Below are 26,420 nucleotides of genomic sequence, written 5' to 3' on the forward strand. Positions count from 1 at the left end.
GAAATTTTTTTTTTTTTTTCCATTTTAGTTTATAGTTGAGAAACCTGTGGTAAATGGTATGTTACCAGTAGGCCATGGAGTCACCCTGTCTCCATAAAACTGCTTGCAATGTGATATGAGCCATTGTTCAGCTCTTGGGATGGATGGGGTTAAAAGGTGAGGCTGTCATCCTCCCTGTGTCCTATAGGTGCAGAGTGTTACACAGACAAATGCATGTAAGGGGAAGATTTCTGATCATGAGAGACAGAAAGGTATTTCAATGCAATTAGAGTTCATCACAGTGTCGAAACTGTGTAGAGTTGTGGAACTAAAGTGAGTGCAGCTGTGTTCTCTGCATTGTACTTTATGCTGTATTACATGGGTAGTCATAACTATAGGTTACAAAGCTTGTTTAATTTATACTGGCAACACTGAGTGTCTAAGAAATAATAGTATAGTGGTGATGTGTGAATCTCAAAATATTCAGAGGTTTTTTTTCTAGTTTGGATAGCAGTGAAAAGTGCAGATGCTCATCTGAGCCTCTCAAAGGTCTCTCAAAACAGGCTGGGGACCTCATACAGAAGTCTCCTACGTTTTTTGGCCACTGCTAGAATTAATTTTGAGCTGGATGGACCAATGCCCAAGGTAACTGAAACCAAATGGTAGCAACCAGCAGTAAAGAGAGAAATGCAAAAGCTACATAAGTAATGTAGCTAGTCTCATCCCAACTGAACTCTGGCATGTTTTATCTTACTGGCTCTGAAATCTCTCTGCATGTAGAGCATGATGTCCAAGTGCTACGGGATAACTCTGGTAGGCAGATAAGCACTACATAGCTGCTTGCTCAATTCTACCCAGCCAGCCTCAGAAGGTTCAAATAAGCAGAAAGAAAGTAAAAGCAAGAAAACTTTGTGTTGAAGCAAACGTTACTTAATAAGTCATGGCCCCTCTCAACCTCCAGCGAACTCCTACTCTGTTCAGTGAGGGGCAGAGTGAGAAACAGAGGCCTTGAAGCTGTGTGAACACTATTTAGCAATAGTTAAGACGTGGGTTATCAGCATTGTTCTGGTCACAACTCTAAAACAACACTATTTGAGCTTCTGTGAAGAAAACTCCAGACCCACTACACCAAGCAATTTAAGCAGATTTACTCTATCATTTTGAAAATGTGTTATGCCTGCAGTTTGGAAAGTTCAACACAAAACTGCATCTTCAAACTGAAGGTGTGATATCAAACTGTAGCCTGTTCTCACGTGTACCAGTTGCACCAGAGCAAGTCTGCCTCCAGATACTGTGATCTCTTTAATACTTGAAGGCACTGAATGAGGGTAATCTGCTGACTGATGTAGAAAGCAAATGTAAGGAGAGAATAATCTTGTACCAAAGACAGTTGGTATAAAAGATTTGAAGTAGAGGGACAGTGAAAGCATAGGATCACACATGAGAAGCTTGATTACAAATTTCCATCTTTTGTGGCATTTAAGGGACGTATGTTTTAAAGATGGGGATACATTATTCTTTAACTCTGTCTTAAATTGTGTTACTTGTAACCAGCATGAACAAAGTTCTGGAAGCCTCGCAGAAGTTCTGAAGCTTTGTTGGCACAACCTGTGGGTCTTACAACTTCCGTGAGCACATTTCATGCCTAACTAATGAGGCATATAGCTTTTTGGCAAAACTTATGCCTAAAAAAAGCCTGAAATAGGTTGCACGTGGTCACAACCCAGGCAAACACCTAACCCTAAAGCAAATACCTGACATTCTTTTATTCTGCAATACTAAGGGAAAACATAGGTAAAGTACCATCTCAACAACTATCATGAAAATTAGCATCAGGAGTTCACTAGAAATGATTGTCAGCCTTTATTCTAGTAAAACTGTTTGCAAATTTATTTGGTATAAAAATTCTATTAATCCATGGCTGAATTAGATTTATTTTTAAGTGTCAAGTAAATTTATCAACACTTTCTTGTTTTTATTACAGGACTTTAAAAATTGCCAGATGCTGCTGTTGAGTCGTGGTTTATGAGGGTTCTTGTCAATAGCGTGAAGCAGGGCAGAATGAGAAGGGCAAGAAGGTTATTTCTGGAATGTGCAATGTTAAGCATTATGTTGCACATTTATTTTAAGAGGCAATGGACTGTGAGGGCATTTTAAGTTTTCACATTTCTCCCTTGATATTCTTGTGTTGTTGAAATTGGAGGGAAAATGGTTGTTTGTTTTTAATATGGAGTGGGGGGAGGCGTCTGAAACTTGTCACTGGTCCCTTTAGCTCTGTAGATTGCACATCACTGGCTAATTTAGAAGAAAGAAACAGATCTAAATGGCAATAGCATCACCTCTGAGAATATATAGTTTAAGGAAGCATTTTCCTTATCAGACCTTTCTAGCCTGGCAGAGACACCGAAATGGTAGTGGTTAATGCTCAGCAGGAAAGGACAGCTTGTGTCTACAGGTTAAAATCCTTCTGGTTATACCAAATGTCGTAGCTGCCGTGAGAGTCTGTAAGACAACTGTAGGGCTTAGGCCATGAGTCTTTTGGCTTGCCTGGGCTGCACTGATTGAAGAGGAGTCATCTTGGACTGGATGTAAAATACATAATTATATAATTCATTTCTATAAGTAACAAAACTTCTTTTGTTTGAGAGAGCAACAAAAACTGTAACACCAGTGTGACACTTGACCTTATTTTTCAGAAACTAACATGGTGCTCTGGTTTGATGGCAGTGGCTCCAATTCTTAGTGAGGTCTCAAAGTGTTTGTCATATTTTTTTGGATGAAATCTTACTCCTCCTGTAATTCACTTTTGAAAACTGTAGTGCGCAACTGTATCTACTGCCGGAAGTGATGATGTAAGGTGTGACTGTGAGGTGAGGGATAGCTCTCTCTGTTAAGAGAAGGCTTACACAAGTCTGGGAAAGAAGTATGTTTGCATTTTTCTTTGAGTATCTGCAACTGTGTACATTCCGTGCAAGAATAAGCAGGTAACTTATTTACGTCAACTGAAAATGGAGTCACAAAAATAGCAAAATATTTATGATTTTTTTGGCAACCTTAAAACCCATTCTCAAATTCCATTATCGCAACAGAAAGCATGGCTGTGTGTTTTTTGTTGTTCACGGAGACTGTGTTTAGCCAATCAATCACAATGCGTAAATGTATTTGTCATAACTTGAGTTAGCACTGCTCTGTGCCCTCCTTGTGCCCTGGTTCCAGCCTAGACAGTGCCGAGGGCACACACCAAGGTTTGGTTGATGCTGAGCAGAAGGGCTGGACCAGGCTGCTCAGTGGGGCAGGGGGCAGCTGCAGGGAGAGCTGGGTTGGGCTGTGAGTGGGACATGCCTGCTTAGGCCTACCCGCGTAGGTACAGGCTGCAAAGTTGGTTTTGGGCACGTGAGCCATCTGTGACTCTTGAGGGGAAAAAAAACCGACAGATTTACAAGCTGAGTGGCTGGTTATATGTTCTGATTTTTTTTCCATGCCGAAAAATTAATAGATTGCACATTTGATATTAGGCCCTAAGCATACAAACAGAAGCTTTTTTTTTTTTTTTTTCTCAAAGATGCTGAGTTTCCAAATGGTTACCAGGATTTAAGTGATGCAGGAGTTGATTAGCAGCTGTTCAGACCTGAAATGCTACTATTTATGTCAGTAAATATGTTCTGAAAGGTTAAGCATAGGCAGGTAAAATACAAACAAAATATTTGCATGAGGCATGACTCTTCCATTCATATCACATATCCCTAAACTATTATGCATTTTTTTTGAAATATCCTCTTTTGCCCATTGAGGACTTATTTGCATAGGAAGCTTTTGATTTCCAGTACTCTTTGTCTTTTGAAATAGGAGAAAGGGAGCAAAAAAAGGAATGAAAATAAGAGTGTAATTTTCAAACAGGGAAAACTGGAACTCTCCCAAATTCTGAAACTTTGTATTTTTCAGTGTCTCATAATTTAAAAAATGGTTTGTTTGTCTGATTGTGACACAATAAATATCTCCTTCTGTGTATGGTCAAAACACGCATTTTAAGTGGGATGGCGCTTTCCTTCCCTCAAATTCCCCAAAAATTTGGTGTTTGGATTACGGTTTATAGGAAGTTCTTTCCTTTGTTGGCTGTGGAGTTGTTAGTCTGGCCTCTTTACTGTATGTGGTAAAAGGATTTAACTAGTTGCTACGTTCAGGAATTTTTCTCATCCCTCCACTTTCGGAGAGAAAGTCTGGTGGATGCTGCGGAGACACTGGTGGAGATAGTCCTGATCTAGTTGTTCTGGCACATATGTGAGAAGTCAATTATGCAAATGAGGCATTCCAAGAATAAGTGATTAATTTGACAGCATTCATATGATGAGTCTCAGTGAGGGAAAGCTGATGTCATAATGTTAGAAATGCTTTATTTAATCATGATGAATCTTGGATAAGTGTTTTCTAGTTCCACTAACTTAAATGCATTACGAAAGTAATGTGATGTTACAGAAAAGTTCATCTGTGCAAAGCCAAAGGTAATCTGTGCGAAGCTTCAGCTCGTTCGCTATAGTGTAAGTTGTTAACAAGGCTGGAAGAGTTTTATCTGCATTTCTGAAGAGACAAATTCTACCACTTTTTTATATAGCATAGGGGAAGATGAATTGTTAACCGGCAGTGAAGTTTGACAGATAGATATCCTCTTGAAAGTGTTTTCTCTCCACTGAAAAATAGCACCGATGGTATCTTCTTTCTCTTCACAGCTACCTGCGGTCTATAATTGTGCTTTAGTCATTTGTTTTTATTACAATGTGGATGTGCTTTACCTATATACTGTACAACCGTACTACATCTTGATTTAAAACTGTGTATCATAATTTCTTTTCATTTGGGGTTTGATATTCTTAATATTGCCTAGGAATATGGTTTGAGAGGAAGGATGAAATCTGTTTTATGAAAATGTTTGATCTCAAAATAATCTCTAGAGTGCAGACTGACATCTCATTGCCATCCCTCTGTGTTCTTACAGCTACTAACAATTTCAGATTAAAATTCAATTCAAAACCTGGTCAATAAAATAAACAGCTATAGAATGTTTATTTTACCACATATAACTGAACTGTCAAGACGGATATGTAATTTCTGCTGAAGCATGATTGTCTTCCGAGAGTTTTAACATTGTATTTATCATGTGTCAGCATATTGTAGAACAAGTTCAGTTCATAAATAACTGCAGTAGTAGTAATAGTTCCAGCACCTTTTCAAAGACTTATATTCTTACTGAATGTTTTCACCTCCAAGGCCAGCCCTCAGGAATCCCTGACCCAAGAGACTAGTAAGAAATTCTGGAGAAAGGAAGAGTTTCCCTTGGTTAAGAAGGATTGGGTTAGAGATAATTCTGGTACTCTGACATCCGTAAGTCCACGGGCCCTGATATGATGCATCCTTGAGTGCTGAGATAACTGGTGAACTACATTGCCAGGCTGCTCTCTATCATCTTTAGAAGGTAATGGCAGTCAGGAGACATGCCTAAGGGTTGGAAGAAAGCAAATGTGACCCTAGTCATCAAAGGGCAAGTGGGAAGACACTTGAGACTACAGGCCAGTCAGCCTCATCTCAGTCCCCGGAAAGGGAGGTGGAACAGTTATCTGGAGGCCATCTCTAAGCATGTGGAAGACGAGATGATCAGTAGTAGTCAGCACAGATTTATCAAAGGAAAATCATGCTGAACTAATCTAAGTCCTTTCTGTGATGGGACAACTGGTTGCATAGATAACAGCAGTAGAGAGCAGTAGATGTTGTCTACCTGACTTCAGCAAAGTTTTTTATACTGTCTCCTATGCTGTCCTCATATCATGATGGGCAATGTGTTGACCATGAGACAGCCATGCGTCTTTGTGGCCAAGAAGGACATTGGTATCCGGGTTGCATTAGAGTGGTGTATTAGAGTATTGCCCTCATGTTGAGGGAGATGAATCTCTCACTCTACTCAACCCTGGTGAAGAAGAACATTCACCTGCAGTACTGTGTACAGTTCTGGGCTTCCTGGTGCAAGAGGCATGGACATGCTGGAGAGAGTCCAGTTAAGGGCAGCTAAAACAATTAAAGGACTGTAGCATCTCTGCCAGGAGGAAATACTGAGGGACCTGGGCCTGTACAGCTTGAAGAAGGTTCTGGGGGAATCTCTTCAATGTGTATCTGAAGGGAGGTAGTCAAGAGGTTGGGGCTAGGGTTAGGGTTCTCAGTGGTGAACACTGAAGAGGCAAGAGGAAACAGGCCCAAGCTGAAACACAGAGAAGTTCTGTCTGGAGGAGTAAAAACTTCTTTACTGTGATGGTAACAGCACTGAAGAGGTTGCCTAGAGAGGCTGTGGAATCTCTTTCAATGGGGGTCTTCAAACACAGCCTGAACACAGTCCTGGTTGATGTGCTCCAGGGAACCATGCTTGAACAGAGAGGTTGGACTAGTTGATCTCCAGAGGTTCCTTCCAACCTCAGAAGTAAAGGAAAAAAAATATGATAGAAATATCTCAGTTACAGTATTAATCATGTCTATGAAGTATTGTATTCTTGCATCTATCTTTGCAAAAGCAGTGGTCAGGTAGAGCTTTGCATACATGCTTCATGAAAACGTTTTTTAACAGCTGTTGAATTAAAGCATCTGGGTGCAGATAATTGTCTCTAGGGCTAGTACTAACCTTTGGATTTGGGGATATTTCTAAGTATTGAATGCTGTATCATTGACTCAGATGACTATAAGTTTTCTCTGTCAGTTTTTATGGATTAGAAAGCTCTAGAGAAGAAATAGAATATGCTGAACAGGTAAGTAAAGCTGCATTGTTATTATATAAAATCTCTAGGAAGGTTGTGTTGATATGAGGTGCTCATTTGAGACTACATGAATAGGATCAACAGGTGGACATTTGCTAAAAGCAGGGGATACAATTTTAGAGCATTCAGTTACGTAGTATGTTTCTGTATTATTTTTAAAAGAATATTTTTTGTTATAGGCAAAACAGAAGAACAATACTATAGACAGCGTTTGCTCAAACTACAGCTGTGACAGGAAGGGAAAGGTAAGTCAACCACAAGCAATAGCCTTCACTCAGTTGTAACACTTTTGCACAAAATCCCACAAATCTTCATTTTTTTAATAGGTAGTTGAATTTTGGCTTGAATGAACCATGAAGAGCCTTCATGTACTTGAGAGTAGGGAAATGGGATTTTCATCCCACGTTATTCTTCTGTGTGGCACTGGCTTGGCCGTTGCCACCCACAGAGCATTTCAGTGCTCTGCTGATAAAGTTTGAAGAGGAATTCCCCAAAGTTTTGGTTAGTCCATTTAATAAATCACATACAACAAAAAAGAATATTCCCTTAAGCCAAAGGGAAGTGATAAAAAGTGAAGTATGTGGGTTCATCTGGTCAGAGTCTCATAAAAATGTGTTTATTCTTTGTTTTACATACCCTCTCTGTGTTGATATGATATAATTCTCTATAAAGGTAGGAATACTGTGCATACACAACTATGAGTTTGTATGAGATATAGTGAATATCCCATGAGAGAGAACAAGACATAATTTAAAGTTGGAACAAGAAGTGATTTATGAAGGTCATTGTCTAACTGATTCAGATACTTTCCATATGTTGTAGAAACACATTTCTGTATGGTATGCCTGTAATGTGTAGTAAATTCATTTCTACAAAAGTGTCCTCCTTTAAAATGTTTTGGTTTAAAAATGGTGTCTTTTATCTCATCTCTGGTATCTCAGTTTACTTTTATTGAAAGTATACTTTAACATGGCAGATTTTGAGATGACTACTAAGCTTGATTGATAATAAACCTGTGGTACTTCTGATGCTAAAACATCCTATTGCACCACCTTTGTAGCTTTACTTCTGTATCATGCTTAGGTGATACATAGTATGCCCTGTGTCCTGCTTGAAGCCATAAGGGAACTGACCAAGTAAGAAAGGAACAGATGTTTTTTTTCTTACCAACTGCAGCAACTTATAATTCTGTATCTCATTTTATTTTAGAAATTGCTTGAAGATGCAACTACTTATAGTAAAGCTATGTGATGGGAACATGATCATTAAGAATACATCATTGTTTGAGGCATTAAAATATTCAATTTAATTTACTATAGCGTATAAAATACTTTTATTGCAGGAAACTTTATTTTACTGGTTGCTTAGTAAGTGAAGGGACACTTATTAATCAAATAAATCAACACCACCCATGGCAGCTTGCCCCTGACGTATTTACTGAGGAGAGATAGATTAAAAAAAAGGCATGAGGAAAAAATTATCTGGTGTGTTCTCTGCCTTCCTGCTTGCAATCTTCTAGAATGTATTCATTATTCAGCAGTATTCACCAAACAGCATCTGCCGAATAGTTTGGCTTGTCGTTTGTTCAGAAGCAATTTGTACAAAGTATCAAAATATACTTTAAATGGAGAGTATTTTTCACTAGTTGGGGGGAACCGCTTTTTTTGTTCTTTGTCTTTGATCCCTTACTCAAAGTGTCCATGGCTCACAAACGAGGCACCAAAGCATTACAAGGATACAAATCAGTAGCAGTGTGAATCACCTATGGTATTCCTGTAGTTTGACTTTGGACTCTCCATAATGACTTCCACTGACTTCAGTGGCATTCAGAAAAAAAAACGTAAAACCTATTTTTCACCACAAGCATCTGAGAGTACCACTTTAAAACACATTAGGCACATTTTCTGTACCCATTTTTTTACAGATCTTTGCTTCAGTGACTGTCTCCCATTAAACATTTTGCTAGAGTATCTGTTGAAAATGAATGTGAAGAAGATAGAAACCCACCTGAAACTAATCAAGGATTTGAACAGATAGAATTAAGAAACAGTGTTTTCCTGTAACTTAAGGTCTAGGTTTTTAGGTATTTTTCCCATCTTTCTATTTTGTAAGTGTTCTAGCTGTGGAGCTGCGTAAGAAAGCACAAACCAAGATCATCAGTACCAAAATCTTGCTTTGGAAATGTTTAAATATTTTCAGAAAGATAAGATGTGCTAAAAAAATATATATATATTATATTCATTATATGTGTATATATAATATATATATGTGTGTGTATATAATATATATATATATTATATATACACATATATATATAATATATTATATATATATATATATATATATATATATATATATAAAAATTATTATTCTCTTCCTGGATTAATTTAAGCAGAAATACACATGCAACTTGAACAAGAAGTGCATTTTTTTTTGTCTTTGTTTGCCTCCTTGGTGTGCAGCCATGATGTTGCTCCTTGCTCAGTAGGCTAGTATGAATGTACTGATGAGTATCACGGTAGCAGGACAGCCTCTGTTGTGTTCCTGCATCCACGCCACACTGTTCTCCAGACTTCCATGCAGCATGATCTTACTGCTGGGAGGGGTGAACAAGTGTGTCTGTAAACCTTTGATGTCTGCTATGACCATGAGTGCTGGATATGCTCATCAGTAGGTAGGGCAGTTAGTTCCTCCCACTATCACTAGCAAGCCGCTGTTGCTGATACTCTGAGAATTGTTATTGTGTCTTTTCGGGTTTGAGAAAAGTTGAGTTAGATGAATTGGTATTTTTCTCATGGCCTAAAGGGAAGGACAGACTACTCTTCCCAAAGCAGCTGTGAAAGCAGCCTTGTAGGATACAAGGCAAATTTGCTGAATGGGTTTTCCATTATTCATTCTCATTTTTACGTTTTCAGAGAATGAAATTTATTCATGAGCAGGAGACTGAAGAATTGTGTATGCTTATTCTACTCTCAGTGAAAATGAGAGGAGAGTGGATAGAATACTGGTTATCTGAGCAGGAGTTAATTTTGGATTACTGTCATATATTACTCTATTACACTTTTTTATGGAGAAGCAGCAACAAGTCAGTGTTTGCACTCAGGCACCAGCTTGCTGACCATACATTCAAGATCAGTGAGTGTGTCAGTTGGCAAATTCTGAACAAGTCCACAGTTGCTGCTTCCAAGTTTTTGTGGGTGCTTAAAGTAGTTCATCATCAGCTACTTCCTGCTGCTTGTAGAATGGCTGGAAATTTCATCTCACTCTATTATTCTCATAACGTCAATTAGTTCCACTTCCTTATTTTCATTGAGTGATACAGCTAATGAAATGGGGGAATTCTACATCACAGCACTTGGGTGAGCCTCTTCTGGAATCATTCCTAGGCAAAGACTGCTCTTCTCATCACTAGTCTGGGCTTACCTTTTGCCTGATGCTCTACCTAGCTTTCCTCTTTTCAGAGGACATAAGCAGTCACTGTTTTTTCTGATTCAGTAATGGGTCATCTTCACTGAGTTTATTTAGGTCCTCAACAGGAATGAAAGTAGAAAGCAAATTTGTCCTCAGCATGATTATTTTTCTTGAAGGTTCTCTGTTTACTCGTGAAACTGGTAGCTAAGCCTGAGGCAGAATTAAAGTTTTCCTTTCCTGGAGTACAGTTTGCGCTTAAGTGGTATGCAGCAGAATTTTCTCCAAGAGTGTGTGAAAGATATGTAATGTGGCCTTTTCTCATGGTGTTTGCTTGTGTATCATCAGCTGTTTACTAGATTTTGGGTTCAAAATCTTTATTAATCACAATAGTCTGAGAAAAGGAACAAACATCTTGTATTTAAAATTTAGAACAGGCTTTATAGCACTGATGCTTAGGCGGGGAGGAAGGGGGGGTGTGGGAATAGTAATTATTTGCATACCTCTGCTTTGGCAGTTAGTTCATGGAATGGTAAAATCGTTGAAGTTGGACAGGCCCACAAGAGGTAGGCTGTTTCAATCGCTTGCTCATATGGGTATTGTTGATACATTCACAAGGAAAACTCTTGGATATACACACTTGGGAAGCAAATGTCTATTGCCCCTCATCCACAGCAGGTGGCGCTGTGGATGCACTCAGTATTTGATAATCCAGTGGTTTTACATCACAGGCTCTGAGCAGCCCGTGGAAGATGCCCTGCTAACATCGCTGTCCTCTGACACCAGTTGTATAAAAGCAGACTGATAGCTTAGAAAACAAAGGACAGAGGGTGTGAAGCAAGAAAGGAATTTTTGGAATCAAATTAGGTAGGTTTCTCTTTAAGGCACTCTCTGTTTCTCTTTAATGCATGAGCTTCTAGCACAATTCCCAAATCGGGAGGGGGTGTTGATCTGCCAGTGGGGACAAAGGCACTACAGAGGGACCAGGATAGACTGGATCGATGGGCCAAGGTAAACCACATGAATTTCAGTAGGGCCAAGTGTTGGGTCCTGCATTTTTGGTCACAAAAGCCCCAGGCAACTCTAGAGTCTTGGGGAGGAGTGGCTGGAAAGCTCCTTAATGGAAAGGGACGTTGGTGTACTGATAGAGAGTCGGCTGAATATGAGCCAGCAGTGTGCCTAGGTGGCTAAGAAGGCTGATGGCATCCTGGCTTGGATCAGGAATGGTGTGGTGAGCAGGACTAGGGAAATCATCCTGCCCCTGTACTCGGCACTGGTGAGGTCTCACCTCGAGAACTGTGTTCAGTTTTGGGCACCTCAGTACAGAAAGAACATGGAGGTGCTGGAGCAGATCCAAAGGAGGCCAACAGGGCTTGTGAAGGGCTTGGAGAATATGGCCTATAAGGAGAAACTGAAGGAACTGGGGCTGTTTAGTCTGGGAAGAGGAGGCTGAGGAGAGACATTATTGCTCTTTTCTAATATCTGAAAGGTGCTTACAGTGAGAGCAGGGTTGGTCTCTTCTCACTGGTGACAGGATGAGGGGAAATGGCCTTAAGTTGTGCCAGGGTAAGTTTAGGTTGGATATCAGGAAACGCTTCTTTACAGAAAGGGTTGTGAAGCACTGGAATGGGCTCCTCAGGGAGGTGGCTGAATTGCCATCACTGGATGTATTTAAGAACCATTTGGATGTGGTGCTCAGGGATGTGATTTAGCGGAGGGTTGTTAGAGTTACAGTAGTATGCTGAAGTTGTAGTTGGACTTGATGATCTTTAAGGTCTCTTCCAACCTAAGCTACTCTGATTCTATGAATGCTGTAGTCTTCCACTGCTTGGTATGGCCATGATTCAGGGGAAGGTGTGACCGCTGTTCAAAACTTACTATTCTTAGTAGGAAGTGCTTTCCAGAACCGGGAACTGCGTACATAACAAATGCATTTAAATATAGCAAAAATATATGTTAACGTGAATGAAATCAGCGTATAGAAAAAGCTGGTTCACAGATAAGCAGAAGCAGTGATGATTTTCATGCAAAAAAAGAAAAAAATTGTATTAAATTATAGTTAGACTTCTGATGCTTTTTATCTTTTACAGGAAAGATGTTTCAGTCCACAGCAGGATTTCATAGTTCTAACTTTTTGGTTTAATGCTGCAAAAGCACGACTTTAATTTGTCCTACCTAACAGAACATGAGGATTTCAGCGGTGATTTTATACTTATGCTCACCGCCTGCTCTAGTGACTGAAACAGTCGATGCTAATATTTAAAATTGTAATGCACAATTTGGAGCATTAGTAATGTAGACCTTATGGGCTTTGGCTTCCCATGAAGGTAATGGAGAAAGTAGATGTGGCCACTGAACTAGGGAAAGCGGGGAGGTTGTAAATATGAAGATACCAAGCATGAAGTGTCATATATCATTAGCCATAATAGTAAGTGGGATTCCAGGCAAACTGTAAGTCTTGCACTGATTTTTCTTGGTAATGAAAATATGAAAACAATGCTAGAAAAAAATTTGTCTAGCTATGTTTTGCAAGTATATGTGCAAATAGATATTGTGTATTTTTAAGAGACTTTTACTTGTGGTTTACCTTTGATTTCTGTAACTAATGCTGATTTTTGGTCTAATAGTCATGACAGAAGAATATAGGATAGAGACTGTGTGATAGAAATGAGTACTGTGTACTAAGGGACTTTCTACTTAAGGGTGGCAGAGCTTAATTTTTGTAGTGATGGGCAACAAAGCTGAATTCAGGAGCATCTCAAACTGTTATAGAATTCTTGTCTGCCAAAAGCTGTATCACTCTTCTTTTTTCCTAGCATTATGCAATTGCTTCTGCCTGAGATCCATTGATGGCTGTTACAAATTCATCTTCATGAAATCTGAGCAGAAAGGTTTCTTATTTGTCAGTAACATTTTCAAGATTTGATTCGTATGGCACACTCGCTCTTGTTTATATGTAGACTGAGCACACACAATTTTTGTATCTCACTTAGAAGTAATGGTCCTGTATACTCATTATTTGAAATAGGGGCAACCTGGTGTTGTGACACTGGACAGTACTGAAGGGAGATGATCTGGATGATCTTCCATTTTCCTGGCTGCATTGTGTTTGTGTTAATGAACCTGCCAATCTGTTGAAAATAAGTTGTTCTCCCTTGAGAGAAAAAATAGTGAATAACTTGTTTTGTTTTTCCTATTTTCAAGAAAATGCAATTTCTAACGTTGTCTAACCTAGAAATACTGGGCTTGACTTTCTCCTGTCTCTACTCTGTATGGCTATTACCCTTTGTGCTATGAGGTTTTATTATATTAATATGTCAGAAACAGTGGCCTTTAAGAACTATTTGTCGAACAAGTAGATGACGGATAAATATTTTCTGTTAACTTTGAACTTAGCTCCTGCTCAACCTCACACAGAGCCATGTTGTTGAATTAATGGCATAAATAAAGTTATGGAATATACAATCCCCAAAACTGAGTTCAAACAAAGATAATACTGATAAGTTGGTAATACATTTACCAGGTTAAATAATCCTTTGTACTACCACTGAAAGGAATAGGAGTGGAAAAAAAAAATTCTATCTGAGCCCATTTTGTGTTATCAGCATACACTGCCAGTCAAAAATCACTTTAGTATACAGAAGGTTCTTAGAATAAGTGTTAATAAACCCTGTACCAAGTAACAAGTAGTATACTATGATGTACAGTTGAAACTTCAAGCCCGCCACGAATCCCAGAAGCACACATTCCCAAAACAAATGCATTCCAGCAAATGCCAAACAAAAATAACTTTTCAGCATGTCTTTGTAGTGAAGCAAAATACCAGCCCTCTGGTATTGCAACAATTATGCAGGAGAAAGTAAATAGGCATCATAATCTCCAACTTCTTATGAAGACCCAGGCAATAACCATCATGCCTAGGTAGTGGCAAGAAGAACAAGATTATTTTCATATTTTGTATGTGACAAATTCCTCTGTTTTCCAGATTAAATGAAATAAAGCCCTCTACTGCATCTGGTATAATAAAGTTGTGCCAATACCCCCTTCATTCCAGATGAAGCAATCAGAATTGAACACTTCTCCCTTACAGCTGCTGCTGCTTCTTTTGATCAAAATTGCTCTGTTCTTAGTAACTGTAAATCTGAAGGAGGAAGTGTTTTTAGGAGATGGAATAGACACGCATCACCCTCTTTGGTAAGCGTTCAAGGCTTTCTATACTCTGGTGTTTGCAAAAAACCCTCTGCATATTTCAAGGTCTCAGATGTTTTTCCTTATTAAAGGGATTTTCCACAGCAAAATCTACGAGTATATCATGCATATTATTCAAACCAAATGAATTGACAGTAAGAGTTCAAACAAAGCAAAACCAAATTATTATTTTTTTTTTTAATCTTAACAGAGCTCACATTACCAGGCTCTGTTTTGAGCACAGTCTAATAAATAAATAACACAAACTATTAGGGCACCAGAGGTTTTTAGGAAGTGGAAAGCATCCATCCTGTCTGAGATGTCGGTCCTGCAGAATTTGTTCCACTATCAAATTATCTGGGAAAGCAAGTCTATTAGGATTCTTTCAAACTAGATAACTGTTTTATTAAGACAGTTTCCTTTTTGGTTGAATAACATTATGTATATTATTTCAATAGAAGTTAACCTAAAACATTCTGGTGAGATGCATTCAGAGCAAGTGCTGGTACACAGGCTGCATTCCCAAATAACTCTATTCTTCCAAACAGTTTGTAGCCGTGGCACTTGCTTTTACTCGCTGCTGTAATACCATCTCAAGTGCTTTTTCTGGATCTGAGATTAAGGGTACATAATATGAGCTGAAGGAAGATAGAATCACAATTTGGCAGCAGCTTGGACAGCGGAAGATGAGAAGAAAGCACTTTATATAGTGTTACAGGTTTGCATTGGGTAGCTTGGATTTCAGAAGGTCCCAACTCAGAAGGAAATTTAATATACCTTGTCATATCTTCACCCAAGTATCCATATCACTTTATATTAAGCATTATATATACATTATATATAATGATAATATTATTAATTAATATTAATATTATTGTTAATTATAATTATTTATTGTATATAAAGCATTTACATAAAGCATTTCAGTCTAAGCAGGAGATGAAATTGAGACAGGAAAATAGCGATGTTTGAAGATCGTATAGCATTAGGAACATAAGCAGCTGTTATGTTCCTCATTGATTTGTGTATGAGGAGAACTTTTCCCACAGTCTTGCACAGTGTAACCTGGGGAAAAAAGTTTCTGTGGCATCAGACCTGATAATCCCTTTGGTCTCAAGAATATGATTATTATAAATTTCTTTTTGAGTCAGTAGGATCAGGTGTTCTTCACTTCATTGCCATTTACCCATTGGCTTTCTTGGCTATTGCTGGTCATTAAAATATGCTCCTTCCGTATGTAATTCTTGGGATACCAACTCTCCAGTCCAATGCATTTGTTTAAATGCTATTCTCTTATAACCTGGTAGTTTTTGGACAACCTAGGATGATGTGGAGGGAAGCTGAACACTCGTTAACAGATCCTGCTTCACCCTCTCATCTACCATACAATTGTTTGAAGAATTAGCCCACTAGCTATAGCTTGATAGAAATATACAAACACAGTTTGGAAGAGACAACACAGTTCTAAGCTTTTATAAAAGATGTAGGCCATGGAATGCAAGAAAGCATCAGATAATTTGTAACAAAATCTCCCTCTGATTTGAATGGATTGCTGTAGGAAGTCACAGATTGTTACTTTCCTCCATTTTGTGCTCAAGTTGAGCTTCTCCAAAAGCACTTCTTCCCTGTGACATATCTGAGGTTTTACAGCCAACCTATTTTTTTTTTTTCTTTTTTAGAAACTTTCAGAGACTTTCAGTTTCCCCTCTTTTCTCTTTCAGCAATGAAAGTAGGTGGCTCTGAAGGTAATGCCTCCTATTTATTTCCACAGAAACTACAATAGATAAGAAGAGCATAATAGCACTATTTGATAGAGCAAATTCTCAGTTACAGATCGTTATTTTTTCAACATAGTTGTCATCATGCTGCACTCATACAAAACTACACTCAGCTGAAGCGAACCCGCTGTTGTCCCTGCTGAAACACACCACCCACTGCCTCACTGTGCTCACATCCACTGTTTGGTCTCCGTAAACATTCACTGAATGTCAGAGGGTGCAATTTTTTCTGAAGTGAGGAATTCAGTGACCATTCAAAGGTCATAAGTTATAAGCCTTCTCCTTGATCAGTTTCCTGGGATGCAAAGTCATATAACTACAGAGGGCTATTGTGTACATAGAAGGCCACACAGATGCATAAAATTGCAGCTGATCTGAGCTGACTTTGAGCATTCCATCTTTCCAGTGACATTTTGACTAAAACAGAAAAAAGGAGTGTTTCATATTAGCAGAAGGAACTCCTGCTCTGGTCTGAGGGGGAAAAATAAGTAGCCTTCACATAATGTTACACTGAATGTAAAAAGCAGAATGACTTATCCATTTCTAATTTGAAGTTGCAGCCGATTGTGAATGTTTTGCCTGAAATCTTCATTGTGATGATTATTCTGAAAAAAAAACTCGCTTTGGGGATTTTGAATTTTTGATTAATCTGAAGTGTTTAAATTATAACATCTGCTTCTGATGTTGTGGGCCAACATAATAAAATGGAAGGCATTATTTTTCAAGCAGTCCTTGTAATGATCTCTGGCTTTGACATGAGGCAGCTTTGAAATTCCTCCTATTATAAATAGTCCTACTACTTTGAAGCTTGGGTGCTCCTTTGACAGGCTATGCACCTCCTTCTGTACCTGTCTGTTCTGTATAATGTTGTCTGATTTCTTCTAATTTTGCTTCTTGCCATGTTACTATCTTCACTATGAAGTATCTTCATCTAGGTGCATAAAATAACTTTGATGATGAAGAGTTTGGGAAAACATGCATCCAATATTTTTCCTGGAAATTTACCTAACGTAAAGTGAGACTAGCAACATAGATAGAAGATACCATGTTACCTCAGAGATCTAGGCTAGTTTACCTAATTCAGTGTTTTGTTTCTGTCAGTGTTCAACATTCAGTACTTCTGGAGAAGGTAGAAAACAAAACAGTGTGGTAGGAAACATTTATTGAAATCTAAATCTATGTTTATATCTCAGTGTAATTTGGGGTAGTGAAGTCAGCAAAGGAGAGAGTTGTGGAGACTGCACTAGGGATGATAGTTTATAGAGACAGAAGGTGAGAGAAAGGTTTCTGGAGAAATGTAGGCTCTGAGGAGCCCCAAACTCAAAAGGAATACACAGAACTTGTTCTAATGCTCCTTAACTGAATAACTCATTTTGACTGCTGTGGTCTGTCACCTGGCAAATGGTACATTTTGTCTTTTACTGGAGCAGACAAATACACTTCGGAGAAGTTGAGTAAAATAATAAGTTATCTCATTAAAAGGAATCTTTGAGGTGTTATCTTACTGATAGTTTTCTTTTTAACTTTGTGACCTTGCATGATATTTTAGAAACTGCCCAGTTCTATTTCCAAATTAAGAAATATGCTCACATTCTTTCTATTTAAGAAATGGGTAATGAATCTACCTCAGTGATTAGCACTGATTTCAGTGATTATGCTGTCATTGTCTTGGCTCTTGTGCTGCTTTGAATGTGTAAGGCACTGAGGGGAGTTCACTAGTTTTCTGGAAGTCAAAGGTCACAACTCAGAAAGATGAAAATAATTTGGCAAGTCAGATCTGGATCCAGACTCTGTGAAGGCTAAATAGAGTTCTTTGAGTTGAAGTCTAGGCTCTGACAGAGAACAGGACACAAGCCAAGAGTAAATCTGCTGAGTGCAATGGGACAAGGGTTATAAAAAAGGAGGTGAAGTGAGAGAAGATTTAAGATATTTTCATTTGCGTAAAACAATACAATTATTTCTTGAAGTGATTAGATGTATTGTTTTCATGCAGAATGGATGCTTATTTTCTCAGTTTCTTCATCTTCATGACTACAAAAAGTCTGTTTCATCCCAGATTTTACTCCTCTATTAAAAAATCTGCCTTATTGTGGATGAGTCTTGTGAATCTGGATGTTTAATATATTTAACGTAGTGCAAGAAGAACAATGCAGCTTATCTCATAAAAGCAATTTTAAAATCTATTCCTAATTCATTTATCCTACCACAAAGCATTTTAACTATTTTAGAATAATAAGATAATATTTTAGATTAATGGAAAGACAATGATTACTTTTTTTTTTATTTAATTTATAAAATAGGTGGAGTCTAAGCCCAAGCACATTTAGTAACATATATGCTTAAATATATGAACATGAATTCTTTTTTGTCTTCAGTATCACGGACTTACTTAAGCATAAAGAAAGGCTATGCAAGAAGAAGCTAGGTTAGTATTATTATGTCAGTGTAAGTAACGTAAGGTACTTTTTTCATTTTTTTTCTTCTCCATATAATGCCTCTTATATAACTATCATGAAGAAATTTTAAAGGAAATACATAACTATCAATTTATTCATTCTTGTGTATATCATGCCTTTTGTAAGTTTCACATTACAACCTTTGTGTAAGGTAAACATACACTCACCAGATTTGCAGGAACACAGACCTTTACGACTACCTTTGATCTACTGAACACTCAAGTGGTTCCTGTAGAAATAAAGTATTTGCTGGCAAAGCCTGGAAAATACATATTTTATGTCTGCAAAAGGGGAAAGATGACCTAAAATGGTAACTGACAATAATCTTCAGCATTTTTGGTCCCTTTAAATCATTTATTCTCTAATCCAATCCTAATCCATGACAACCATTTTCTCTTAATGTCTCTTCTCCCTTGCCTTGGAAATGGAGTTGTGTACATGAGTTATAAAATAGCTAAATGTTTAGGATTGAATCTTGGTTTCATCTGGGATGAAATTGTTTTCTTCAAAGTGCCTGTTATGATGCCATGTTTTGGTTCTAGGAGAAAACAGTGTCGGTAACACACTGATGTTTATAGTTGCCTCTAAGTAGTGTTGTACAGAGCCAAGGCCATTCCTATGAGTCGGGATGAGTTTCTCAGCTCATACTTTGAAGGGGTTAAGATGGGGCAGAATTAGGACATCCGACTTAAACTGGCCAAAGGGATATTCCATACCATATGATATCATGCAAAAGGAGTTTTGTAGGGGGTATCCTTTTTCTCTTTGTATATAGTTTTATTTCAATCCACAAGTTTTGCTTTATTTTTTCCTTTTGATTTGCTCCCCCATCCCACTGGGAAGGGAGGGAACGGGCAAACAATGTTGTGGTGCTGAGCCATCTGCCAGGTTAAAAACAACAGATTACTGTAACATCACTGCAAAATTTCATCATAGATGTTTCCAGTGTATTTATTGAAGGAATAACTGGCTTTAAAACCAAATGGTGTATAACATTTTCAATAACGATAGCTGTTAACAATATCTTATTTTTCAGTTTACATTCCTGACATTTGAGTTGCTTATCAGTATTTTATGTTTCCATACAAAATTACCAGCTATTTCTAATTGGAGTCTATTACGGTTCCATCATAAAAAGATCTACATTCCATAACAGATGTAATCCATACCAAGACTCAGCCTTCCCACAACAGCGTTCAGTTATGAGATAGATACTAAAAAAATAACATACTAACAATTTGAAAGTCATGCTGTTGTTTTCTATTCGCGTGGATTTATAACTGATCTCTAGTGATTAGATATCATGGAATCATAAAATAGTTCAGGTTGGAGAGAACCTTAAATGTAATCTATTCCATTAATGAATCCTGTGGTTAGAATGCCAAGGAGTTGCTTCCCTTTTATAAGGAGTAAAATATCAGTGATTTACACATGTGCTTTTGAGGGATCAGAGTTAAATCTGTTCCTTTCCCTCCTTGCTATTTCAAAACAAATTCCTGCTTGCTTCTACTCTACAACGAGCAGCATTGTTCAAGATTTAATAAGAAAAAAATTACATGACAGCACAGTTGAAAGATTTTAGAATAGTTCTGTGGGTAGTTATATACATACTCTGTTTGCACTGCCACCTTTCTCTGACTTCTTACTCTTAGGGGTGCACCAACCTCGAGCTTGGAAGAAGTGCTTTTTAAGTGTCAACCAGCTCTTATGGTTCCCCTTACTTTCGAACTCTCCAGCCTATGGGATACATCCAAGTAGGTCTTTGAAGAAGTCAAAGCTGGCTTATCTGAAGTCCAGGGTAGCAATTCTACCTATTGCTTTCTTTCTTCCACATAAGATCCTGAACTCCACCATCTTGTTGATCTCTGCATCCTGAGTGTTCCCCAGTCATCACATCCCTAACCAGCCCTTCTTTGTTAGTAAAAAAAAAAAAAAGGTTAAGTAGCATACCCCTCATTAGCTCCTCCACCACCTGTGTCAGAAAGTTACCAGTGCATTGCAGGAACCACCTGGACTTTCTGTGCCTTCTTTTACTGTTACAGTGTTTCAAATAAAGAAATAAAAAAAATTAGCATAATCAAGACAGCAAAGTAATCTTAGATTTTAACTAGGACTCAACAAATGAAATTCTTATGTCAGAAGAGCTTTTTGGATGTTTGTCACAAACATCCATAGGAAACTGACTGTGTGGCAGGGAACATGAGTCTGTGAAAAAAGAGTGGATTCTCCACCATGCCACAGGTGATGTTTCAGTGGTCTAATCTGAGGGTTATTACTTTGCCAGGAGGAAAGCTTGACCTCATTCAAGCATTCTTAGTTTTCTCTCTTTCTTTTTCTATTGCTTTGTATTTCCGCACACTTGCTACCAGTTTTTTTAATCCAGAATCTGCTTGAGTTCCGGGCCTGCTATGAGAAAGACATGTAGGCAGGGACATTCATTGGGGAGAAATTTTCCAAGGCAAATAAATGGAGAGGTAGGCAGTGTGTAACAGGAAGAAAATGCTTCTAAGAGGAGTAGATGGAGATAAAATGCAATAGGAATAATGTTATGTTGTATGTAGCCTTCAACCCAGGGATATCCCTGGCTATTTGATATAGACTGCTGTAGGCTTTGTAGAAGAAAGTGCAGGTTTGTCTCAGTGGCTGAAGACAAATGAAAGACTAGAACTGAAGAGTTTTCAGAAATAAGGAAAGAAAGATAGCTTATAAGTTGGCTTGAGGTAACTACTACCTACACATGCAGAGAAAACAGAACATCACACCATAGAAGAGATAACTGAGTAGTAAAACCTCATTACCCGTGAGTCTGCTCATGGTTTCTAATGTATTGGCAGTTACTGGAAATGTTATTGGGACACAGTAGTCAGCACAAAAGAATCAGGAAGGCACAGAGTAGCAAACATATTTTTTGAAAAGTATTTGAAAATCCCCTGTAAATGTCTTCATAAACGTCAAAATTTACCCTAGTTTTGCAGGTGAAAGAAGTATTCAAAGCGACTCAAATACGATTTGGTTTTGGTCGTAACATCTAAAGAGCAAAGGAAACAGAGGGTTTCTCAGTCTAGCCAGAGGAGGAAGAGTTGTCTTCGTTCTCTTTTTGCCAAATAGCTCACAGGGTAAGGAATGCTTTGAAGATATTTTCTCCTACAAGTGTGATGTAACTAGCAAGCTGAAGTAGGACTGACCAGATTACAAACAACCAACAGAGAAAGTGTGGTTTCTAAAGGGTAGGAGTTGCATGACCTCTCCCAGCAGGTAACAACAGAGATATTGCCTTGCTGTACTGACCTGTTTAACTCTTCTGCTTAAGCTCCTGACACAGTGTGGAATAGCTAACTCTCAGCCTTGCAGGTTTAAATTAGAAAGACAGGGAAAACATCCCAGTCTGAACATTTAAACAGTATCCCAAAACATCTGCAGGATAGTAACCAAGACCCTTTGTGGCACCTTTTGGGTAAGAACAGATCATTTTCAGCTGGTGAGGGAAGACCAGGTGTTCCTCATCTTCTTTAATGACTTTCAGCTGCAGCTAGAGTAGTGAGCGTTGCTGCGTGGGGAGTGGAGCTGCCAGGAGAGTCTTCAGATGCATGCCAGGAGAGGTTGGTTGGTGTGTTGTTTTTTTTTTGGTTGGTTTTTTTTTTTTTTTTTTTTTTTTTTTTTTTTACACTTTTGCTTTTGTTTAATTTTTCTGTGTTTTTTTTTTTTTAAGTGATGAGAAAGTGGCTGTTTCTTTTTATGTTATCAAACTGACTTAAGAAGCTCTCTTTAAGACTAATTACAGTAGGATAGCACTAGAAGGTTCTCTATTAACAGAGGCTTAAAACTGGCTTAATCCTTGGCTTTACTATATGTTTCTGAAGGCCAAATTCTGTCTTGCATGTGTGTAAATTATTTGAGTCTTTCCAGTGTTTAGATGTAACAGAGAGGGGAAGTTAGCCAGACATTACATTTTATTTCCCTTCTAGCCCCATGTTTTGTCATTTTTTGTGATTGACTGGAAAGAGTTTAAAGAGGCTGCATTAATATTTAACTGTGCTGCAACAAATAATTCATGTTTTTAAAGTTTTCTTTCATTTAGGCTGGTCTGGATTTCCCCATCCTAGTTTATTTTTGATTATAGAAATTCATTTTGGTGAAATCATTCCTTTATCGGCAGGATCTGCCCACATTTTGTTAGACTAAATGGCTCCAGAAACCACAGTGTTTTTTCCAATAGCTTTGAATCAAAGTTGCATTAAGGAGAAAAAGGAAAAAAATAAACACATCAAAAACTTTGGCTGAAATTGGGCTGGATTTTGTTAATAAAGAAACAATTATACTAAGGAGTTTTTAATTTGTAGCTGTGGTGCTGTCCTAGTCACTTAAAGCTTCATCTCAGTTTTGAGAACAGACTATCCTGTTTCTTAGGTTCACCCACTTACAGTTTTGTGTCTGCCCATGATCTGGAAGCTTCCACCTGCTCCATTTGTCCATTTGTGACCCTCTTGATAAACATCAGTCTCCATTGGGTATATTATATTTTTGTTGTTGTTTACGAACCTTTTAGCTTTTGGCGGGTAGAACTACAAGGGTATAAGTGAAAAAACCAAGCTTATTTTGTCAAACAGGAAATTTTCTTATGTTGTTGATATGTGTGCTTTTGCTGAATTGCTTCAAGTTGATACACGATACAGGTTATAGAACTGATTATTTTAATAATCCTTCACTGGGCTTGTTTGATCTTACTCATAATTGTATATGCCACCAAACTCTGGATGTTGAGGGAGGAGATTGAAATTTGAAGTTACGTGGTTCTAAAATATGGTGACCTTAAGTTTTTTTTTTCACACTGAAGTCTATTGCAATTTACTCCAACAATAGGAAGGGCAGTGCGAACTCATTTTAAAGCCACTTTAATTATAGCAGTTTGTCAAAGAAATGATACGAGACCCTAAGGTTAGTGAGGCGAAGGATGTTGCATTGAGACAAGGAGATCAGAAAGCTTTTTTCCTCCTCTTTTTTCCTCCTCCTTTTTTCCTCTTGTTTTTTTTTTTTCCTTTTTTAAAGTATACCTACAATGTTACAGTCCTGTCTACTGTGACAAGTGGAAAGCTCATGTAAATATGTATAGGGGTATTTTTCAACTCCGGTTGTTTCTGGCAGTAATTGCATTCAAGTATTATGTGATAGATCTACAGGATTGCATCTCAACTCTTAAGAACAGTCAGATGTCATAAAGTATAGCACCCCTCTCGTAATGTATTTATTACCTTATTTGCTTCTCAAGTGCTTTTCTACTTCTTGGTAATTAAGCATATTGGTTATGTTCTGAAACTTAGAAATCTCACGCCTTTTACTGTGTTATCGGGTTAGTTCCTCTGTAAGTCTGCATTCCTATTCAACATCCCAGGCATTTCTCTTAGTAATGGTCCTAGTTCTTAAATTACAGAATTGTAGAAACATTTTTACAGTTTCATGGGGCCACAGATAAAGCAGTATATCTATTTAAATGATTCTACTCCCTTGTTTTTAACTCTGATTACTGTTTTAGCCAATTAATAAATTAGCTAAATTACTGAACTATGTACTGACTCTTAAAATTTATTCCACACAAAAAAGAAATGACATTAATATGTTTAAGACTGTATCTGTAATGCATTAGTGTAGCAGTAGAGTGAATTTGGGATCCCAGCTTTCAAAAATATATCTATAAAGGCTTCAAATTCACTTATCTTTATAGATTTCTGCTTCTGCATGAAATAATCCTTCATACTGCTTAACCTCTAGGGTTGGCACTCAGAGAGAGGGAAATGCTAGATGGAAAGTGTTCAAAAGAACTTTCAAAAAATTGGTTGTCTTGCATATTGCTTGATACAGTCCTCTATCTTTGATTACCCCTTTTAATGTAGATTTCAGGTTGGGATAAGGAATAAAGAATCAGCCTGTTGTACAGTTCATGGTGAATCTGTGATTTGCAGGCATTGGCTCTGCCTTGGGGTAGCAGTGTAATCTCATAGAATATCCTGATTTGGAAGAAATCCACAAGGATCATCAAGTCCAGCTCTTGGCTATTCAGGACCGCTCAAAATTCAAACCATATTTCTAAAAGCGTTGCCCAAATGCTCCTTGAACTCTGGCAGCCTGGGGCTGTGATCTCTGCTCTGGGGAGCCTGTTACACCAGAGGTACTGCCCTCTGGTGAAGTACCTAATACCGCACCCGACCCTCCCCTGACACAGCTCCCTGCCGTTCCCTTGAGTCCTGTTGCTGACTCCAGAGAGCAGAGCTCAGCGCTGCCCCTCTGCTCCCTGTGAGGAGCTGCAGCTGCCATGAGGCGTCTGCTTTGAGCTCAGCAAACCCAGAAACATCAGCCTCTCTTGAATGCGTCTTCCCCTTTAAGACTGTTTACCGTCTCTGTAGTCCTCATCTGGACACTCTCTAATAGTTCTTCTTACATTCTTACACCTGCACGTAGTGCTCAAGGTGTGGCCACACCAGCACGGAGTGAGACAATGCCCTTGACTGGCTAGCAGCGCTGGGACTAATACACTCTAGATTGTCAATAATGTGACCCACCACTCAGGAGAGAAATTCTATCCTTTTGCAAAACCAGTCTTTTGTTGCATTAGCCACATGTAATGCTATGTGAGAAACATGCAGGCTGTGAATTACTTCCTTTGATAGTCTTAGTGTTTCTAAGAAACAGTCTGTTCAGGTGGAGGAAGCAGAAATCCCTGTGTGCAAATGAAGGAAGTTGGATATAAGAATGTTTTTTGTCCCCACAAGCACACAAAGGGTTATGATTTTGCTGGGAGTTGTTTGAAACAGCAGAGTTCCACAGGTGAAAGGTGTCTGAGTCTGAATAGGTAGAATGTGTGTATGGCACCTGTAGAGCATTGCTTTTAACTGTTTTCTAATTTTTTTGAAAGTTCAAACCCAGTACACCTCAATTTTAATGTAGGTGTACCTTTATTTCCTTTGTTTAATTACACAAGTGATGTCTTGGTTCTATACTGCTGCACAATAGAACAACAAATCCTTCCATTTCCTGGACTTACTCCCCTAGATTCAGATATGGATCTAAAAAAACATGGACCACAGTCACCCTCAAATTTGAACCCTAGGTCAATGTTATGAAATTTGTGCGTATATATGAATTCATACAATTCCATACAGGTGTGTAATTCTGAAACGCTAAGAGGAAGAAAAAGAATCTGCATCTTTAGGCTAGGGTTGGGTATGCCCAGCTGTGATGGGATGAATGCTTACAACTTGTGACATATCTAAGCTATTCAATTAAAATTAGTTTATATGTGCACAGCAAAAAATTTGCAGCTGAGAGTGGACTTCGACTACTGACTATCCTAGGACTCTTGTCAGTCTGATACACAGTTGAGATTTGCTAGCTAAGACAGAGCTGGCTGTTTTGGGTGCATCTAAAAGATAACTGTCATGGCACAATACTTTGTTGAAATTTCTATCTTATAAGCTCTTAATATTGTATTAATCCTTACAACACTGGTCTCATCCTTGAGATTCAGTGCTCCTTAAATATATCTGGATTTCCCTTCTGGATGTTCATTCTTCCTCTCTTTTGTGAGTAGTTCTTACTGCATGATCAGCCTCTAAGTCACTGCTCTCACTCCTGTGGTGCTTACCCTCATTTTCAGCTCTAAGAGCCACCCATCATGCAGGCTTTTGGTGTGAGACCATATATCATCAGTTTCTTTTGTGTCAGCCATGTGAAAATTATTGGAAATATTTAGAATTAAGTGCTCCAAACAAAGGAGATAAATGGCTTTGTTTTGTATTGTTTTGCTACTATTCATAACCAGTTATCTT

The 26,420-nt window shown here is 38.2% G+C and overlaps 1 long non-coding RNA gene across 2 annotated transcripts in view; it reads left to right on the forward strand.

The window, feature by feature from the left end:
* Nucleotides 1-13,200, forward strand: part of LOC125692235 (uncharacterized) — a 35,442-nt gene extending 22,242 nt beyond the window's left edge. Inside the window, exons 6-7 of one of the 2 annotated variants that reach the window (XR_007376533.1) lie at nucleotides 6,950-7,015; nucleotides 12,995-13,200. This is a non-coding gene — a long non-coding RNA (uncharacterized LOC125692235). Of the gene's footprint in view, nucleotides 1-6,949; nucleotides 7,016-8,694; nucleotides 8,975-12,994 lie in introns of those variants that run through there. The other variant, XR_007376532.1, reaches the window with a different exon arrangement.
* The last annotated feature ends 13,220 nt before the right edge of the window (nucleotides 13,201-26,420 follow it).

Source organism: Lagopus muta, chromosome 4, assembly GCF_023343835.1.
Source record: "Lagopus muta isolate bLagMut1 chromosome 4, bLagMut1 primary, whole genome shotgun sequence".
In the NCBI taxonomy this organism is placed as follows: domain Eukaryota; kingdom Metazoa; phylum Chordata; class Aves; order Galliformes; family Phasianidae; genus Lagopus; species Lagopus muta.